At 31.4% G+C, this 21,665-nt stretch overlaps 1 protein-coding gene and 1 long non-coding RNA gene across 4 annotated transcripts in view; one reads left to right on the forward strand and one right to left on the reverse strand.

Annotated features, from left to right (window-relative positions):
• Positions 1–21,665, reverse strand: part of LOC108903654 (fasciclin-2) — a 530,484-nt gene that overhangs the window by 304,907 nt on the left and 203,912 nt on the right. The window lies entirely within an intron of this gene.
• LOC111691909 lies at positions 6,383–6,952 on the forward strand. The gene is made up of 3 exons (XR_002763085.1): positions 6,383–6,543; positions 6,699–6,779; positions 6,874–6,952. It is a non-coding gene; the product is annotated as an uncharacterized LOC111691909 (long non-coding RNA).

The raw sequence follows: 21,665 nt of genomic DNA on the forward strand, positions 1-21,665 counted from the left end.
CTCAACACGTCTCTTCAAATGATTTTTAACCCACATATAATAAAAGATTGAGCAGAAGTTCTCTTCAATAAAACAAAAACGTATTTACACTGAACATCTCTTTTAAAGATTTTAATATATGAATAAATTTAATGACATGAATTTGGACATCCATGATAATTTTTCACCAAAAGAGGAAGCTTCAGAAAAACGTGTACATACTGAATCGTGGGAGCAACAAATTGTCAAAGAATGTGTTAAAAATTACTTATTTCACGAATATTATGAGCATCATGAATCATAAAATATTGTTGGTATTCCATTTGACCTCTAAAGGATTTTCTGAAACACTGAATTGTGATACCATATTTTCAAATCACAGAATTTTAAAACTGTTTTGTATTAAGGTGTTTCTTTAACGTACTTTAATGAAAATTGATTTATGGTTTTCCGCTGCCACAAGTAAATATATGTTACATACATGTTACATATTTATAATTTCGTATGAAGTTAAATGAACTGAAATTTCAAACTCTCAGAATAGTTTCCTAGCAAACTTGTAATTGAATTGTATCACGTTCTCTAGAGGTAGTCAAAAAAACAATTATTATGAATTCCCTGCAAACATTACAGAGGTGTTCCTGTATAATATATCCTAATTCCTATAGAACTGCAGAGTATAACCTAATTATTGAAGCTTAACAGTATGTATGATTTAATTTAAATGTGTTAATACTCTTAATAATAACTGACTGTTAAAAATTAACAATGATCAAAATGGCTACAAGTTATTAAGAACCTCTTGAATCGTTCCCGACTTACATAGCACATAAAAAGAGGCAAATAGTTGTGGCCGCAGACAGGCTTTTTCCCTGTAGTAAACAGACAAATTGCTAGTTCGATTTTATAGATTAGCATTAGTTCTATTTCAGTTTTCATTACGAAACATGTGTCTGGTAATGTTTAAGTTTCATGCAGTCATTCATTTTCTCGGATTCTCACTTTCATTTTTTTTTAATGAAACGACAGTCTGTCGTATGCGTGTATGCTCATAATTGCAAATAAACATATGAATACAATACGATGAATGATGAATTAGTGGACATGTCGCCATGCAACTCCACATCTTTGCCTACAGCGATTTGTATGTTTGTGTATATTGTACAGAAATCCGACCTATTAATAGTCAGTCAGAATAAACATTTTTGGAACAAAACGTCCAGTAGGCAACCAAGCAAAATTTAGTTTTTGTTAAAAAGTTGACAGACAATTTCAAAAGAATAAAACTTACTTTTAACAAAATTTCCACATAAAGTAAACTATGTGATAACAATGTTACTTTTGCAGTTCTAGTATTCACTTTCATTAAAGTTACTCTCTAGACTCTAGATCATCTCGAAATATCGTTAAGATAATGAAGCTACAAATAATCAGGACCGACGTTACTGGTTCCGAAGTATCAATAGCATGCTAATAAAAATTCATTGAAATTGGCCTCGGCGAAGAAACAATAGAAGCATGTCTGCACGGCGAACGCTTTATCCGGCACCGCCAAGTAATCGATATCAGTCTATACCGATTGTAATCTTTGCCATTCAAGACAAAGTAGGACGCTTTTGTACGCGATTCTATTTCAGTACTGATTTTCCATCCCCATAAAAGACATTTCTGTTGGCAACTCAAATTATGAGTAAGCATATCAAATAAAACACACGTATACAGGGTCTGCCATTTAACACTGACGCTTGTGATTTCCTCAGAGATTAAAAGACGAATTTTAGATCGACAGTAGACACAGGCGAAGAACAGAAACCTTTATATCTTAGATATTTTTAATGTGTTGAGAATTTTGTAATAGGGATCTTCTTAAAATATTTAGCACATATTTCGTCATTTTTTGATATTTCTATATAGGAACCGTAGAGATGAATACACAATTAATACTCTGATTCCGATAGTCATAGAATTCCAACTTTGGAGATATTTGCGTTTGTCATTTCCTTGTTCTTTATACTAGTGGACACTGCAAAAAAAATCGGTGAAAGCAAAAAGGTTCGGATTGAAATTATTGAGTACATTTTCACTCAATATTGGGCATTTTGATCATTTTACTCATTTGTGATTATATTTAAACTAAAACTGAGTGCTTTCACTCCAATATAGGTACTCCTTAAATAAATTATTCACGTAAACTCGTATTTGGTGCACTTGTACCTAAATCAGGGTAAATGTCCTTATTACGGAGTGATCCCACCCTTTTTCATATCCAGACGCATTGTCTTTTTCTGTTCCCATTGTTCCATTAGATTATCTCGTGACCGTGGCGTGGTGGATGGCAGTATGGCGTATGGTGTGCTTTGAAGTTGGACAAGTATCGGTTTATCTGGTTATTCTATAGTGAAAATTATTTTTAAATGCAGTGATTTAATTACAATAATTAAAGACGATATATTAATTGATTAACATCTCGATTATATTTGGCTACATAAACGGATAGTTAAATTTATTATCCATAATTACGTATTTTTAACGTACAATATAGGTTATGGCAATCTATTCGTCCGATCAGTTCACCAATTCCTTCAATCGAGACCTAAAATATTGTCTCTAAAACAGATCTGTGTAGAAACCACAGCTTAGTAGTTTGACTTTAATACAATGACAAGTAAATTAAAATTTAAGGAGAATATAAACCAAGTCTGAGTAAAAAACTACTCAAAAATAGTTAAATTTAAATCATATTAGAGAAAAAGTCAACTCTAAATTGGTTTTATATACTCAGAATGTGATGTGAAAAGTGACTCAATTGATAGTAGTAACTCAAATTTGAGTAAACCTCACTCATTTCTGATGCAATAGTTTCACTCTGTTGCACTCATACTAATAGAGTGAAAATTTCACTCAATCGGGTGTGGACAGAAATTGATATATTACTGAATAAAACTGATGAAATTTGAGTGAAATTTGTTTACAGTGTATTGCAAATGTATCCACTAAAATAACGCAGCTACTATTAGCCGATTAGTATTTATTTGTCATAATTGAAAAACTGTTTGTTTCCATTTAACACATCAAGTTGCAAGTAAACATATTTATTCAGAAAAATCTTTCCTGTTTAATAAAATGGCCTACTTCCCTTCATTTTTGTGAATTATTATCGAATTCAGTTTAATGAACAGATATTCCCCGAGAATACTGAGGAGAAGTCATACATCAATGAAGATTCATTACTCATCTTCGAGTGTAAACACCGACCTCTCGGCAGATAATAAATATTTAATATTTCAATATTCCGTTGACGTACGTTTATACGATCGACAAGTCTCCCCTCCGAAGACATCAATAATTCAGCCATGTCAATGGCATTTTTTCTCATCTATCGCCATTATCAGCGTCGTTCTATTAAAAATGAAGGCGAACAGCGTCCATAATAAAAAGAATACGCCGCCGGGGCCCTGTGTTTACAACTTGACTCATGACTCGAACTTTTTCCGCGCAAAAAGCTCACTTTCCGCTAAAGATTTGGATTAGGTCCGAGGATAAGTTCTCGTACGGATGTAGAAGTTTCTCTTACGAAATGAAGTTAGCCTGCTTTGTTATTGGCTTTGTGTATCAAACTTTACTGGTATTGTTGTACCGCAATGGCACCGCATGGGTTTTTCCACTGAATTTTACTTTTTAGGATACATTTCACGAAATTTTTTGTATGTCAAAGATATTCAAAATTATATATTCCACTCTGCCAAAATTAGAGTGAAATTGTCTCCTATCAATTTATCTTAAAATTCCAAACAAGAACAATTTCTTGATTAGTTGCCAAGTCGTCGGTTTTGATTTTTTGACATTTGGAGTAACTTATAGCTTCTTGTTGAGGAGAATCTCTGAAACTGGATATTAGGTCTTCTGGTCGGTATTTATATGTATTTGCTGTGTATCCATAGCGTGCACGATTTGAAGTTTCTGACCTATAACGTCCCAGTCTTTGATTTTTAACTGTTCATAGTTTCCAAATACATGTCCAGTTTATTGAACATTTTATTTGTTCAATTTTAGCATATTCATGTTCATCAAAATTGAAATATCATTTCTTGTATCTTTAAAAGTGACGTGAAGATGGGATGCATAATGTGGACCCTTAAAATAATACTTAAATAATTATCTGTCAATAAAACAGATTTGACATTCTTACCAATACCAATAATCATAGACACACACTTACCCATTATGAACTGAATATCTATTTATTTTCAAATGTTATGACAGTAAATTGCAGTGTTATGGCGAATTATAGTATGCATCATTATTTTAATTAATCGTCCCTGAACAGATTTCATATTAATGAAGGCAATCTGTATTGAACACGTTGACTCTTTGAAGATATAGGGCACCTATATTTAGGGTAAGGACACGAGGCTCTCGCATGCAATTATCGATCGATAGAATACAGGGTGATTCTTTTAGCATGCGAAATATCTTTCCTACAAATACAATTAAGGTTTATAGTAAATATTCATATATGAATACATTCCATACATTGCATACAAACAAGAATACAGAGCGATACATAGTATGGAAGACAACGGGGAAAACAGGAGAAAACTAAACATATATTCAGAAAGGTTTAACAAACATTTTAGAAAAATGAAGTAGTATTAAAAAAGTACATAAAAAATAACGATTATCTGATGGAGAAAGTCATGTGGTAATTTTGTAAAATACCATTAAATGTGGAACAAGGGGCGTCAGATTAAAAATTTGATAAACAACAAATAACTATAAAGTGATTGAAAAAATGTTTGGAATATTTTTTGTAGAATAAAAGTGGTAAGAACGAAAATTGTACTATTTCGAAGTACAGAGTCCAGTCAAGAATTTGTCAAAAAATCTCACTAGATGTTTGCAGACTCGGCAAACTGAACTGAAAAATTGACAGATGTCTAGAGTAAGAAAATGTTCCATACTGTTAACATCAATATAATATTAAGTACCTATTAACTAACAATGTATTTATAAAATAATATATCCTTTACATAACCTTAATGTTAAAATGCTAGTTGATCTACTAGATTATAAATAATTGGTTTATCGGCCAGTCAATATAGGTTTCTTGTGTGACAAAAATACTAACAGCATACCACCTGTGCCATCATTTAAAAGACAGTCCGCAGATATACTCTGATGTGTTTTCTACTCACAACTCTCATTAATTAAGTTATTAACGTTTTAGTGCAAAAACGCGTTTTTTTTTAGTTTTTGCTTATAAAACCAAAACTACTAGAGCAATCTCAATTCCGTAAATGGAAAAGTTACAGGAAATTAAATTTCGAAGAAAATGAGAGATCGAACGATTCCATCGGTTGATTAGACCCGGAGAAAATACGGAAAACCTGGAAAATTCGGCCCTTTTTCAAAAATTCATAACTGTCATTTATGAAGATTAAAAGCTGAAACTTGGCATAGAAGTAGGCAATTATGTCAACTTTAATTCTGCAAAAGGCAGGCGCTGTCGGACCATTAGTTTTTGCGCAATTGTAATTTCAAATTTAGCCAAGTCAGAGCCAGAGAGAAATCAAGACCCTGATTTCCTTCTCTATTCCTATTACACTATTTGGAAACTGACACAGGAATGAGATGTGGCTGAATTTTTGTTCAACATTTTTTGTAGTCTATTTCGAGTTAAATAAAACAATTTCAGCATCTACTAAAAAAATAAACCTCTTATACTTAAATACTAAGATATGATGCAAATAAATTATTTCTTATAGATATTATAATAATAATAATAATAATAATAATAATATTTATTTATCCTACTTATTTACAACCATGTAAAGGTGCGTATATACAAGTAAACGGATATAAAAACAAATAAAATCTTATGTATACACTTAAAAGTGGAATTAAGAACTATCGTAGGTAAATAAAGGTTATTCGAAAAGTGAATTAACACTTGTTTCGAGCACATAAATTACATTAAACACAATAAAATATAACAAAGTATAACACAAAAAATCCTAAATTACACATACGAACAATTATAATTCAATGATAAATCTAATTACACAAACAAACGACACCTTAATTTAATTATTGCGCACATTTTTTTTTTTAATCAAAGAGGTCATCAAATGTTTTTCTGGGACTCGATAGCATATAGGTTTTCAAGTTTCTTTTAAAAGAATGAATATTCCTTATATTTTGAATTAGTTTCGGAACAGTATTATATACCTTTGGAGCCATAAAGGCAAATGATCTCTGCCCAATTGTTTTTGCCCTAAAAGGAATATTATATTTATCTTTCTGTCTAGTGACATATTTATGTGTTGGTAAACTGTCTACAGATTTAATTCCATGATATTTAACATTTAAGTTATAAAAGTATAATTGTCTTACATCAAAGACTTTCGCTTCTATATATAGAGCGTCCGACGGAAATTTCGTATCTTTGGAAAGTATTACTTTCAAAAATCTTTTTTGTATAATATTTAAAGGAGTTAAATAACTTTTTGTTAATCCGCCCCAACCCAGTATTCCATAATTTAGATGACTTTCGACAAGAGCATGGTAAAGAATTATAAGCTGCTGAATACTGAGAATATTTTTTAAATATTTAAATTTGTATAGTATGAACTGAAGTTTCTTTAAAACATAGTTAATGTGTATATCCCATCTTAAGTGGATGTCTATATATACTCCCAAATATTTGATTTCATTTTTAGGTAAGATGGTATATGACGTAGCTTCCGTATTCATCCTTATACAGTCAAAAGGAGGTAAATTGACCTTAGTGCAACTAAAAGGTAAATAATTCGTTTTTTCAAAGTTAATCGTTAAGAGCTTATAATCAAACCAGTTCTTCATAAATACCAAATCAGTTTCAACAATTTCTTTCAGCTCATCCCATGACTCCGATTTATAGAATATGGCAGTGTCATCTGCATATCCAATGATCTCTCCTTTACTTGGAATCGAAAACAAGTCATTTATANTTTTTATATGACATTCTGCATGACAAATTTTTATAACAAACTTCTAGCCTATGTGTTTTCTGATACTATAATATTTGAATTTTCTTTTGTACTAGATTATTTAACGTTTAGTTATTCGTAAAATTGTTAAATTGGCCCTTCTTGTGGCATTTTTCTTTTACTTTCATGCTTCTACTTCGAACCTAAACTTTATTTTCTTGACATGCTTCTCTTTTACAATGTATTAGTTAAATTTTGACTGATAATGTTTTAGTTTTTATATGAAATAACTATGAAAGGAGATATTTAATTTTATTTAAAAGTAATTTATGTCTTTCTTAGAGTCTACATTATAATTTCATGAAATTTTCTCTGCTATTACTCGGTGTCGTTTCTCGAGATACAGTGTGTTCATTTCAATATATAATACAATTTTTTCATTGTTTAGTTAAACTCAATATTCAGCGTTGATTCGCTACGGAGATCCAGTCGGCGTTCGCTCTGTAGCTCGCCCAAAACGAAGATTGAAATTAAATTTATTAAGATGTGGAAGTTGGAGAGTTGGAAGATATTTGCGGTAATAAACAAAGGAACTCAATATCAGCAGAAGACATACAATATGAACTGGACGCAGGCGTTATAAGTAAACCGTCTGTTTGATCTAACAACTGTTTGTTATCTGGAACTTTTCAAAGGAAACAAAGTTCCAGAAAGGATAGGGGAAATACACCCCGTCAGAAGCTGGGAGAAGACAAAAGTCGGCCCGGACACCAACGGGCATTCAGAACTTTTTTCCGCAGAACAAATGAACAGCTGGGTTTTAGTAGCAATACCGACAATTTTCAGTTCAGTTGTTTATAGTTAAATACAGTGGAAACTACAACACAACAGAATGTGTTGAACAGAAAGTATTTATAGAACTGTTTAAAAACATGTTCTGTTCACTTTTACAAAGTTCTTCTCCAGGTAAAAAAAACTTTACAAAGAATTAGCTAATAATTTTCGTTTCTTGTCTCAATGCACCTACACCTGGGTCGTGTTATACCAAAAATAAGTTGCAGTTTCTCATATTATATTTCATAATGTCAAAACTAGTACATCTAAAGATAAAGAAGGATTTCTTTTAAATATGTAGAGAACGACCGAGTCTGAGACAGCCCTACCTACAAGTGCGCACTGGGCATTTACTCTCTCTCTCAGCGTGAATCAGAAACACACTTATTTGTGTCTGTTTGTACATGAAGTTTTTTAAATCAAATCCCTGCGTTCCTTATTTATTAAAGATTTACATCATCCTGCTCTTCTTATTTCTTCCGACTAAAAAGGAAAGCAATTTGAAACGAACTGAAAATACAACCGCAGATATAACTATAGTCGAGGAAATCTAATTGGTCTTTATCAGAAGTTAGTTACTACCGGCTGGGATTTCTGTCTAACATTCTATTCTATAATCGATCAATTTATTCCTAAAAATCTTATTACAAACCTATATTATTTTCCATGGTTCAACAAGAACAATAATAAGAGCTTATTAAGAATTTAAATATAGAGTTCAGAGAGATTACAAACACTCACAAGATCAATCAGCCGTAGATGAATTTAAACTGCATAGGATCTTTATTAAGAGCGGAATTGGGTGCTACTATACACAATAATGTTTTAATATAGAACATAGTCTAACAAATGATTCTAAACTGTTGGGAGTTTATCAGTATGAACCGTAAATCACACAAATTATTATGTTCTATATCTACACAGATACTGAAACTTCTGAAGTTAAAAGTGTAGTTAATTTATTTGCTCAATGTTTTCGAGGTTCATACTCTACATCTAGTTCTTATAATGGTATTGACACAGGGGTCAATAACGATTTTCTAATGGTGACACAGTTTTCTGAATCTCAAGTAGTTGCTGCCCTAAAAAACGCGATTCATTAGGCAATATGCAAGAACTCCACCCATAATTGTATTATTTAATCTATCCTTAAAATACAATGTTTTCTCAAAACTTCCTTTTTTTAAGAAAAGTGATAAAGAAAATATTCAAAGCTACAGGTCAATTACGATCATTAACAATCTTTCTAAAGGATTTGAATTTACTCATTGTGAACCCCTTTTTACATTTGTGAAGAATTAACTAACTGATCGCCAACATCTGGCACAATTTTTTTTTGCACTGCTCAGTTATAACATTTGCTTTTTATGCCAATGCAAAAGTGCATGGTGTTACATTATCGTAACTTTCATATATCCGTTACATTTCAAATTTAGTAAAATTTTTCTTGCAGCTAGTAGGATGCAATGGTATTAAATGGAATACATTTATCACAACCTCTGGTATTCCATAGCGTTCAGTTGGGACCACTCTTTTTTATATTTTTATAAATGATATTGTTGATGACTTGGACATAAATTATCTTTTATACGCGGATGAATTGAAATGATATTCAAGTTTAGATAGTCTGTACGACTGTCCAAACCTTTAATCAGCGTGAGCAGAGTGAATGCATCATCCAATAAACTATTTTTAGATATTGACAAACGCAACATAATTTCTTTCAAACATAACGCTATTGTCTTTTACATTGGATACTTCTTTTATTTCCTAGAAGTAACAGCTTTAAAGATCTTTGGGTTTTATTGGACTCTAAAACTATCTTTCTCATTGCATGTTTATAGTATGTCAATGGGAGTTTTAAGATATTGGGCTACATTTGCAAATTTGTCTACAATTCCTTCATTAAACACAAACTGGAACATGAAGCCATATTAGTACTATATGTAGAAGGCGTTTAATCAAACTTTTATACAGCTCTTATTTGTATTACTAATTCCCTGTTTGTAATTGTGATCACTTTTATGTTCAATTTGTTTGTCTTTTTCTATAAGTGGATCTAGTATATTGGGCAATGTAAAATAAATAAATTAATTAATTAATTAATTAATTAATTAATTATAATTGGTATTCACTTCACTGAACTATAATCAAAATCAAACAAATTTAGAACTGTACCGAAAATCACAGATTATCGCTAATTCGACTGTTTTATCATTCTTGACTTTTAGTAGTCGATAAAAATGCGTTACGTTGTTCCCCATGCACCGCTTATGTGTCCAAAATTATGTTTTTGCGAAAAGCTCGATTTTTTATCGTGTTATGTACAACACAATGAACGATTTACTCTCGAATCTTACTAACGATGACAGACTTGCTAAAATTTTACTCTGGCACCAACTTTTCCTCGTTTGAAAGTAAAAAGTTTCGTCCCTGCTTTTATTTGCATGTTTACATCGTTAAAATACTTTTAAGTAGGACTTAATGAATTCAATTTTACTTTTCCAATTATTGTAGCACCTACTCGTTTTTTATTATAGCAGCCGTATTAGATTTCCTGAAATTAACTACTTTAAGAATATGTATTAAATTTGCCCAGAATTTGTTGTTTCTGTCGAATAAATCAAGAAGACGTATTTTTTTTGTAACCAATTATCATGAAGAAAATGTTTAATTCGAGTCTTCGATTTTTTCCAATATTTTGCTTCGGAAAAGTAAGGAAGAGCTTTTTCCCAATTCATCTGGTTTTTTAAATTGTTAAATCTGTATCCCAGTCGGACCACTTAATTTAACTTTTATTTCAGTGGTCCAACTTAAACCATGAAATTAAAAGCTTAAACTGGAAATGGTTAGATACTAAAGTGATGCATTAATTTTTAATCATCAATCCCCTAATTAAATTTTCTCTCCTCCCGAAGAGAACATTTTAAGCTCAACCAATTCATTAAAATTCAGTAATCCAATATCCTTTACGCCCGCAGTGAAAACCCTATAAAATTTACATTGACGTGTTATCAAGTTTCGGTTCGCCCTTAGTTAACCATTCGGTAAAAAACCGTACACCTAAATATTTATGTGTTACTTCCACCTCAACCCTCGCGTCAGTACTAAAAGGGAGTGGGGTTTCTCCGAAATTTTATTACTTACTATTAGAAACATCCTCGTTTGTATGATGTTTCACGAATTAAGGGGAAGTACACCAAGAATTAGACGTACCTACATATCGATTTTTACTGCTGTTTCTGTCTTACTATTTATTTTTGGTAAATTTGCATTTAATAAAATAATCTATACCAAGTAGTCACTCTTATTAATTTCAGTTATTTATAACTTTTTTCTCCATTAAAGGACAGAGAAAACGGCTGAATGAGATCAAAATGCCTACAAGGAAATGAAACCGTTGGTGTACTACATATGCTGTGACTTTGAAATCAGTGGTACCAAACAAGTTTTCACCCTGTCAATGTGGTAAGTAAATCAGTAAGTATTAAAAACAAAAATTATTCGGTCAGAAAAAAATTTACTGAAACTTAATAAAATTAACTAGGTATTTGATACAAAAGCGTTTTGAGGGGAAACTACTATCTGTCACTTGTCAAACAAAATATAAAAATGAGTATAGTAGGCTTTGCATTCGTACCCGAACGACGCATACACTTCAAAAATTGAGTTTCAGGTTCCTTACAATAAAAATAAATATGTACGCGATTACACTGTAGAAAATCTTTTAAAAACATATGAAAGTAATTACTAGAATTTCCCACTATCAACACTAAACAATGTGTGTCAAACAATATATGTATGGTATATTATATTGCATCACAATAACACGAAATTTACGCACAATTTTATGCTAATTTTACTATGATTTTGTAATTTGCACGTAAATTAGGATATGAATATTTGACGACATGACAATGGTAGTTATTGATTTAATAAACTGAACAGGGTATATTATACATATACACAAATTGATAAATAATCGGAAATATTTATCTTACATTCCATCATATTTAAATACATACAGGGTGTAATAAGTTTGACTGCCATTATTTCAGCATGAGATAGAGTAATCATAAATGAACAAAAAAGTTGGATATTACAGGGGCGTAAGAATAACAGTTTTCAAAATACAGCGAGTATTAATATTGGGGAGTTTCATCGCAAGGTGACAACAGGGCTTAACTTAATGCTACACAGCTGATGCCACGTGTGCACGTGGCAGACTTGTCCTGAAATAACAAAAATGTAAACAACTATTATGGTAAAACATTTAGTAAATTTCAAGAAAATTCTTTTCCAGTTTTTAAATAAATAAAATAAAATGTATCGATTTTGTAGTACGAAGATAAATGTTTAGCTCCAATTTTAGTAATTATGAATTTCTTAAAACAGGAACTGAAAAATATGTAATTAAAGTACACAAACATTCACATCGTCTAAATAATCATACGTATTTAAAATAATTTAGGTACTTACCAAAATGCTAAATTCAGTAATTTTAAACGCACAAGTACAAAACAAACTACAACATATGCTCAAAATGTCCACCGCCATTTTCGATGCACGCACGACACCTTCGAATCCAATTTTGGCGCATTCGCGGGAAAATTATCACGTATGGTGGTAAACATTTAAAAAAAAACAAGGATAAACACCTCAAGAAAAGGAAATAGTGGTACGCAAAAAACACTCTGTCACAATCGAATTGCAGATACCAACTGAATTGTGTATTGCTGGTTGAGGACTTCTTAGTACCTCGTGTTAACCGCCGCGCCGTTGTCACATTGCTCGATGTGAATTTTATCGAATTTTAAATAATTATTTTTTAGAATTAAGCATAAAGAAATTCAAAAAAGTGATTGTAACATTGTATTATATGGTATTCTATGCACGCAGCTATGTCAATATTCTTTAATTGATCTAACTTTTGTACATCAAGTTGGAGATTTAGATAATTTTTTTCTCGGAAATGGTTGAGTTTAGGACCGATGTCATATAAGGTTTTTTTGTTTATTTTAATGTATTATATCGCCTGTTAAAATGAAGAAAGTCAAACTTCTAACATCCTGTATATTTTCTATTTTAATTTTTAAAACAAATAGTTTACTCATACCTAAAAAATATGAAAAATTAATAATGTTTTTGTTTTCTCTCTTCTTATTTGAGTATTTTGACGCTTATAAAAAAAAATAATTGAATAAAACATTGCCCAGAAGAACTAGTCAAAGGTTATTCGATGGAATCATGTTTGCCTAGCCAAAAATCTCTTTCTGAAAAATAAAAGGCAGACAAATAATAATTATACATCACTAAATCACAAAAGGTGACAAAATATCAAAAATATTAAATAAAAGAAAACTACGCCACAAAGAAATAATTAGTGAAGATTTTTTTGTCTATCGTAGAAAAATCAAAAAATATGTTTGCTTTACATATCTAAATATTGAATCTTAATCTAATTATAATAGGTTATAGGGCATAAACGATGCTGACATCTTGAGATTTTGACAAGGAAGCAAATAATACCTATGTTGGTGTTATTGTTATGAATCAAATTAATTAATAGTAATTATAGCCAATTAATTTACTAATTAATAATTAATTCATTTAGGGTAGAAAATAAGATTTTCGTTTTCTGCTTCCATTTCCATGTCAATGTCAACCTCAAGTGCAAATTAATACATATTACGGATTTCCAATTAAATTCGCTTCAAATGCAATCTGCATTTCAATTACTAACAACGTCAATGGGTAATATTAAATTAATCCCTTGTTTCTGTATAATTATAATAACTGATATTAAAAATAGGTACCCAATTAGATTCAACTTGAAATGTACTGTGAGTCAATTAATTATATTATTATAATCTTTATCGTTTCATTCGTTCCAATTTCTAAGTTGCACAGAACTATTTCGTAGTCAACTCTATAAAAATTCCTTTTTTGACGGATTTTGATACATTTTTTTAGGTGGGTATTCAAAATGCGCATTCGACAACTGGATAACTTTTACCGCCACATTTATGGGCTTAAATTTCACGAGGCATTATTAGAGATTTAAATCAAAGTAAATGTTTTAATGGTGATTCTTCATTGTTATTCGAGGGAACAATTGAATTTTACTTATTTTGCAAACTTTAGTTTGATTATTTTGTAACAAATTGTAAGTACTGATTAAGAATGATTTGTATTAGTACTAAAAAAATTTAAAGAATTCCTACAATTATAATATTTTTTTCTCGGACACTCTGTATTTTAGAACATTCAAAATCGGCACAGATAGGTTTTAAGCTATCCTAAATAAGAATTCCTCCTCACTTTTTTTTTGAAATTTGAACCCATAAAATAGGTCGTAGTTGGCCAAAAAATAAACATTTTAGACAATAAGTCCTTAACATGGGCACATTGTCGATATTTTATTAAAAGAAAATTTATCTAGGACGAAAACAGAACAAATATTAAATATTAAAACTTTATAAGTAAATGTTAATACCTACAATCGTTTTTTGAAGTGAATGGATGCCATACCTGAAACAAAAAAAAAACGTGGTGTCAATTCAAAAATTAACACATAAAATCAGAAAATAACTATATCATTAGAAACATTGACATGATAAAAACGACCTATAGAGTAGGCGGTATTTGTTTTGGTTTCGGTGAATCGTATATTCACGGAGATTTTTGGCTTTTTGGATTTAAAATATCACTAAAAATGAAAATGTTTCTATGCGCATAAAAAAAACGTTTGCTTAACTTTTGGCGGCACAATATGTTAAAAAAATTCGAAAAATGTCTTAATTTTCATCCTATTTAATTATGTATCTTTAAGAGTTGATTATAGGCGAAAATGGAGGAGGAAAAAAATGTTTCTAATTAAATGTTACAAAATATGACTAGTTACAAATCGAATGAATCATGATTATTATTGTAAAAATCGAAAAGATCGTCAAAAATGGGGTTAAAAAACAATACTATTTAGGGAATTTTTTTGGGGTCTTTAAGTTGGGTTTAGGACCTTCATACTTGGCTCAAGAAAATTTCATGTTATGTAGAATCATCACACCAAATTTCATCAAAATCGGTTAGATAGATTTTGCATAATAATTTTGCAATCCAGATTTTGAAAAAAAAATTGCAAAATTTCAAAATTGTACACAGCAAAGACCAAGGCCCTTAGATACTTGAAAACTTAATCACATATAGAAGGGCTCTCAAGCTTTCAAACGGTTTTTGAAAAATTCGAATCCGTCAATTAGGAGAGCTCTGGCGCTTGTTTAAACATTTGTCGAATTTTTGTACTTATAAACAATTAGAATAACTTTGTGAATATTCAATCAAATCAAATTTTTTAAAGCAAGTTTTCAAAGTTATTGAAAAGACGCTTCCTTAAAAAAAAACAGAACGATTGGTCAATTAGTTACGTAGTTATAGCCGATCAAAGTTAACCGTCATTTACACTAAATGTACTGGGACATCCGGGCTAATTTTTCGAAAAATACCTTTGGTATTCCGAGTACTTACTAGGTCTAAGTTTGCAATACTTTTCTTCATTGGCAACCTACTTTAAAACGCGTTTAAAATTATTTATGCAAGCAGAGAGCGCAACCGCTTCGGCCTGCTCGAAATTGAAACGGCGAGTTCAAAACCGCGACGCGCTTAAAAATTTTTAATATCTCAGCTTCTAGAGGTCCGATTGTGATGATTTTTTTTTAATCGCTGTCTCGCGATTTAAAAAACAATTAGCGTATTTTCAAATGCCTATCGTCTATGGTCTTTCAACAGTCCGATAATTATGTATCTTTAAACTTCCTTTAATTATCAACTTTATTTTTCTATTGTATCAAAAGTAAGGGCATAAACTTATATACTGTTTATTAAAGGTCAAAAACAAATTTATTTAAATATTCTAAAATTGTTTAAACAACAATTATTTTCAAAATATGTCGAAAATTAGTAATTAATTAATTATTAATTTAATCATCATTCCTTTTGTGATTAAAGTATAATTCAAATATTATTTACTGATGAAATTTGGTGTGATGATTCTACATAACATGAAGTTTTCTTGAGCCAAGTATGAAAGTCCTATACCCAACTTAAAGGCCCCAAAAAAATTCCCTAAAAAGTAATATTTTTTTACCCCATTTTTGACGATCTTTTCGATTTTTACAATAATAATCATGATTCATTCGATTTGTAAGTAGTCATATTTTGTAAAATTTAATTACAAAAATTTTTTTCCTCTTCCACTTGCGCCTAAAATCAACTCTTGAAAAGGTCCTTATTTAAGTAGAAAGAAAAATATGAAATTTTTCGAATTTTTTTAACATTTTATGCCGCCAATAGTTAAGCCCACGTTTTTTTTATGCGCATAGAAAAATTTTCAGTTCTAGTGATATTTAAAAGCCAAAAAGACAAAATCTCCGTGGATATTCGATTCACCCAAATATGGACTCTTTGAAACAGATACAGTCTGGACTACTATTTTTATAGGGACACATAGATACTACGAGATACCAAATATCAGACATTATATATAGCACGATTGAAATTGTTCCTATTACCTGCACATATTTTATACAATTATATTAAGTATGATTTTTTCCTTTTAACTTTTATACTTTTTATACTTAGGTATTAGTTGATAAACTGAAAGAAAAAATGTGAATCCAGTATTTAAGTCCTTATTTATTTTTTCCTTGGTAAGCAACACCCTTTACATAGGCATATATTAAAACAGATAAATCTAGAGATTTAAAAATAAATAAGAGAAGGTAATAGTACAATGTTGTACTACCTTAATCTGTCTTGAAGCCGATGCATGTGATTAAGATTGACAGGCTATTTTGTATCGGGATATTGCCGAAATATTTACATCTAATATTTCTTAGCAAACGGATTGGTCGTGGCCCTAGACGTGGTCACATTGCTATTATTAGAACTGTCTCTGATTATATTTAAAATCAATATCTTCTATAAGCAAACGATACTCAAAGAGTTGGTAGGTATATGAAAATCCAGCACGTTGCTTACAGTTATAGATATGCAAAACTCCCAACAGTGATAACGCCTTCCTTAATCAACAATAGCTGTCGGAAGCCGGCAATTTGAACACTTATCACAATTGATAATTATATCAATGAAATAAATCGTGAAATCTCGACATCATAAATAGTTCATTGGAATTCTGCTCCGCCGAGGTTGTATCGCTTAACATTTGTTTCATGGCATAAAAATATTTCAGAAAATGTCTAAAAATCTTCAATCGCAAGTTTAAAAATTAAAGAATTATTTTTATTCGCTCTTGCACAGTTAGGTTGGCGATTGTTGGAACAATCAGGATAAGATTGAGTAGAATTTTTGCAAAACCAAAAAAAAAAACAGTTTTTCAATTGACTAATTTATTATAGTCATATAACGGAAAGAATGAATCTACTTCAGTTATAGGTTGCTTTAACTTTTTATAATAAAATTATTTGCATACGTATTTTTATAGTGCTTGGTATTTGATATAGTAGTGATTAAGTAATCTGTAATACTTAGTTATTTAAACATTTTTTTTTAATTGGAATTGATTAGGGTTTGGCGGTATGAAGAACATCGGACGTAATTATTTATTCTTGTTATGTAATTTTATAGAACATCGCCGACAGTTTTTGCCATTTGCCCCTAATGGAAATGGGTTATAAATATTATTAGCCTAATACAGATTACTGCTATTTATTTATTGTCGACAAAAAGCTTCCGATGTCTATTCATAACAGAACTCTATTGCAGAAAATGTTACAGAAAAAAATTAATGAATCTTTATTGGTTTGGTGAACTTTTCCCAATCTAGAATAACTTTTTGTTTTTGTGCTTGTTATTAATATCACCGATTACCGCAGTTTGTTTTAATAAAATGTGTTCTGTTTAAATAAATCAGCAAATTTAAACGGAAAATTTGCATTTTAAAATTGAATGTCATATCATGGGTGGCATCACTATAATAAATTCAAAGTGCTATTCGAAACCTAAACACACAAATGTTACTTTTTATGTGACGCTGAATTAAAATTTGAATTATGAAATAAATTGTTAAGTACATATAAACTGTTAACGTATCGGAAATTGCTCGACGACTACGATACGACTTGCCGAATGGGATATAAAAAAATCTCAGAAATTGTATTTATTCGTCATGCATATTTGGAATACAATTTCAAAATCATTTCCGAAGGTTTGTTGATTAAAAGTGAATAGAAACAAGTTTACATTTCGCAACACGAACTTTTAGAATTCGATACAACTTGGTTGATTAGCCATCACCAAATGAGGTTATGAACATGTACCTTTTTAATCGAATTACCTTTCTCGCCTCCCTGATCTGAATAATCCATTGGAAAATCACAGGGTGGGTTTTACTAGCTCTGAATTTACACTGTACAACTATGAATCGCAAATAATAAGTAATATCAAGATATATATAAAATATCGTTACAAACCATGTTTTGAATGTCTGTCTAAATTTTATTAAAACTATTTGCATCTATTGCATTTCCCTTGCAAAGTTTCGTACAAAATGTATGACCGTATCTAGATCTAATTGTTGAGAAATCAGAACAAAATTGGTTTATGTCGACAAAGTTCCTATTAAAAAGCTAAAAAAGCAAAAGCTTTTGTTGGAAATAGTCTATCCAAGTCGGAAGATTATCTGCAGCATCAAATGACTATTTTGATAGTTGATAGATACCTTCAGACCACTATCAAGTTCATTTTAATGTACCAGACTTGAAGCCCATACCGTCAATAGTTCTTGAGTATCTGACAAAAACTGTTTCACCTCCAGTGCTTGGAAAATGAAATCCTTAATAATGATTTTAGGAAAGCATGTTCTATTTTTTGTGTTTTGAAAAAAGAATTAACTGATGTTGAAGGATTGTCGCAATATCCTACTTCAATCTGTGTAACGATTAATGTTGATTTTTAGTTACATTATACAAGGTGGCCAAATGAAAACGAAACATAGCCATTTTCAGGACCTGCGTCAAGATTGTAGAAAAACGCTCAGACCCGTCGATTTTAGTTTAAAGGGGGACATTCTGTGCTGGTATTTTTGACTCCACCATTTTCACCCCCAAGCAATGGTAAGTATCACCCCAAAATATTTAAATGGCATTGGGGGTTGAGTAATATTTTTTTTTTGAAAGCTCTTACAATTCTCTTTACAACAGACTTTAAATTTTATAATTCCGCCCAGTACTTATTAAGAATTTTGATTTTAAAGTTGAAACTTATGTACAAACAATTAGTAACGGTAAAAATGTCGGTCATTCGAGTTAAGTACGCCAATGGTATAAATTTAGTATTTCTTGCGTTACATTGGTTTTTGGCGATTTGTTATTACTTTCGTAAAATAAAAACACAATTGTAAAAAACAGAAATGAATGCTATACACACACAATGAACGTAAAGTTAGTGGATTCCAAATTATTTTCTAGTATTATTTGGAAGCGTTGGTTGGTAGTTTATTTAATTGTATTTTTGAAAATTGGTTTATTCCATTGCGGAAAGGGTAGATATCATTTCACTTTACTTTATGAACAATAAATGTGCGCATAGAACAGCTTAGCTATTTAATGAACAGCATCAAGATCGACATGTCAGGAAGAAGTATGTTCTAGAGTTAGTATAAAAATTTCAAGAGACAGGGAACGTAGCCAATAAAAAACGAGAAATTGAAAAACCTATAGTTAATGAAGCTAGTGAAGTTGCAGTTTTGGGACAAGTTCATCTTGATCCTACATTAAGTACGAGGCAGCTGGCATCTGTGTCTGGGATCAATCGAACTAGCATACAAACCATTTTGAAGAAGAATAAATTCCATCCATACAAAATACATTTAGTCCAGGAACTTCATGAGGATGATTATGACCGCCGTTTGCAATTTTGCGAAATAATGAGTGAGCGAGCAGGGAACGATCCACAGTTCCTTTTTAACATCTGTTTTTCTGATGAATGCAGTTTTTTCTTGAACGGGACGGTAAATCGTCACAATTGCCGCTATTGGTCCGATTCAAACCCAAGAGTTTTTCACGAGGTGCATACACAGCAACCGGAAAAATTAAATGTATGGGCTGGAATTTTCGGTGACCGGCTGGTGGGTCCTTTTTTTCTACCTGGTAATTTGACTGGCCAAATGTATTTGCAATTACTGGAAGACGCTATTGACCCTGCCTTGACTGATATTATTGAAAATGTTCCAGAGTATGATGAAGATCATTTGATTTTTCAACAGGACGGTGCTCCTCCGCATTATGCGTTAATTGTCCGTCAGTATTTGGACCAACGTTTTCTACGGAATTGGATTGGGAGAAGAGGCAGCATTGAGTGGCCTCCACGATCACCGGATTTATCGCCCTTTGATTTCTTTTTGTGGGGATACCTAAAAAGTAAAATCTATAAAACACAGCCAGCGTCGCTGGAAGATTTGCGTCAAAGAATCGTCGACGAATGCCGTCGAATCACTCCGGAAATGCTTCGGAATGTGCGCGAACGTTTCGAACAAAATCTTTATTCTTGTATGGAAGCGGGCGGTCATCAGTTTGAACATTTAATCAACTAAGTAGTAAGTAAGCAACTAAACATAATTTAAATTTTAAAATGTAAATTTTTTTCAAAGTATTGGGCGGAATTATAAAATTTAAAGTCTGTTGTAAAGAGAATTGTAAGAGCTTTCAAAAGAAATATTACTCAACCCCCAATGCCATTTAAATATTTTGGGGTGATGCTTCCTCTTGCTTGGGGGTGAAAGTGGCGGAGTCAAAAATACCAGCAAAGAATGTCCCCCTTTAATCTAAAATCGACGGGTCTGGGCATTTTTCTACAATCTTGACGCAGTTCCTGAAAATGGCTCTGTGTCGTTTTCATTTGGCCACCAGTAGAACACCTAATAACAAGAATACGGATGGTTTCAAAACAAAAAATGGAACAGAAGCTGGACCTGGGGGTCTTCCCCGTAGTATTCCAAGGAGAATTATTTCTATTAGTGCACGTTTGACCCATAATCTGTGGTATGCCAACACACATTTAGTGATTTTCCTAACTTTAACTAAGCTTAACTACGTCATCCATATAAAATAAAATTTCAAATAAAAATAAGAAAAAAACCCTACCGATTTAATTTAACTGAGTTCTTCATCAAACATATTTAAAAAATATATGGTTTTAGTAAATGAACATTTTTATTTTCTTTCCAGTTGAAGGAAACTACCCCATTGATATGGAAGACTGCAATTCAAGTTAAAGCAAGTTTATCGTAATTTCTTTATCACACCAAATTTAGATGAACTTTCAGTATATAACATATTTTTTATCACTGTATTCTGCCTTATGTCCTGTACCAAACCCAATCCAACGTGAATTAGAATTCACGCAGTTTAGCGTCATCTATCACCTTTTTTCAATTGGAAAGACATTTACAGCTCGAGGCATGTATGAGCAATCAATTCGATACCCCGGAGGTCTAATCAACTGACGTCGCTACAAACCGGAATTTGTAGACCACAGTTTTAGCATGCACACCGGAAATATCCTGTGCTTAGGAAGCGTTAGTAATTCTCTTGGCTTTATACATGTTTGGGTCCACATAGGTCTCGCGGCGCACGTCGGCTGAACTTAATCACAATCTGTCACATCGTTAAAGGATTCTACAGTTTATCCACCACGCACGGATTCGAACCGTTATGACATTGTAATTAAGTTAGTAGGGGGTGAATATGCAAATTCTTAGGAAATTGCTTAACAAAACCTAGCGTGTGATCAAAATGTAAACAATACGAAAGTTGGTATATTCACAGTTTTCTTCGCTACGGCTCACAAAAAATAAAAGAATGTCAGGAA

Source organism: Anoplophora glabripennis, unplaced genomic scaffold (assembly GCF_000390285.2).
Source record: "Anoplophora glabripennis isolate ALB-LARVAE unplaced genomic scaffold, Agla_2.0 scaffold56, whole genome shotgun sequence".
NCBI lineage: Eukaryota > Metazoa > Arthropoda > Insecta > Coleoptera > Cerambycidae > Anoplophora > Anoplophora glabripennis.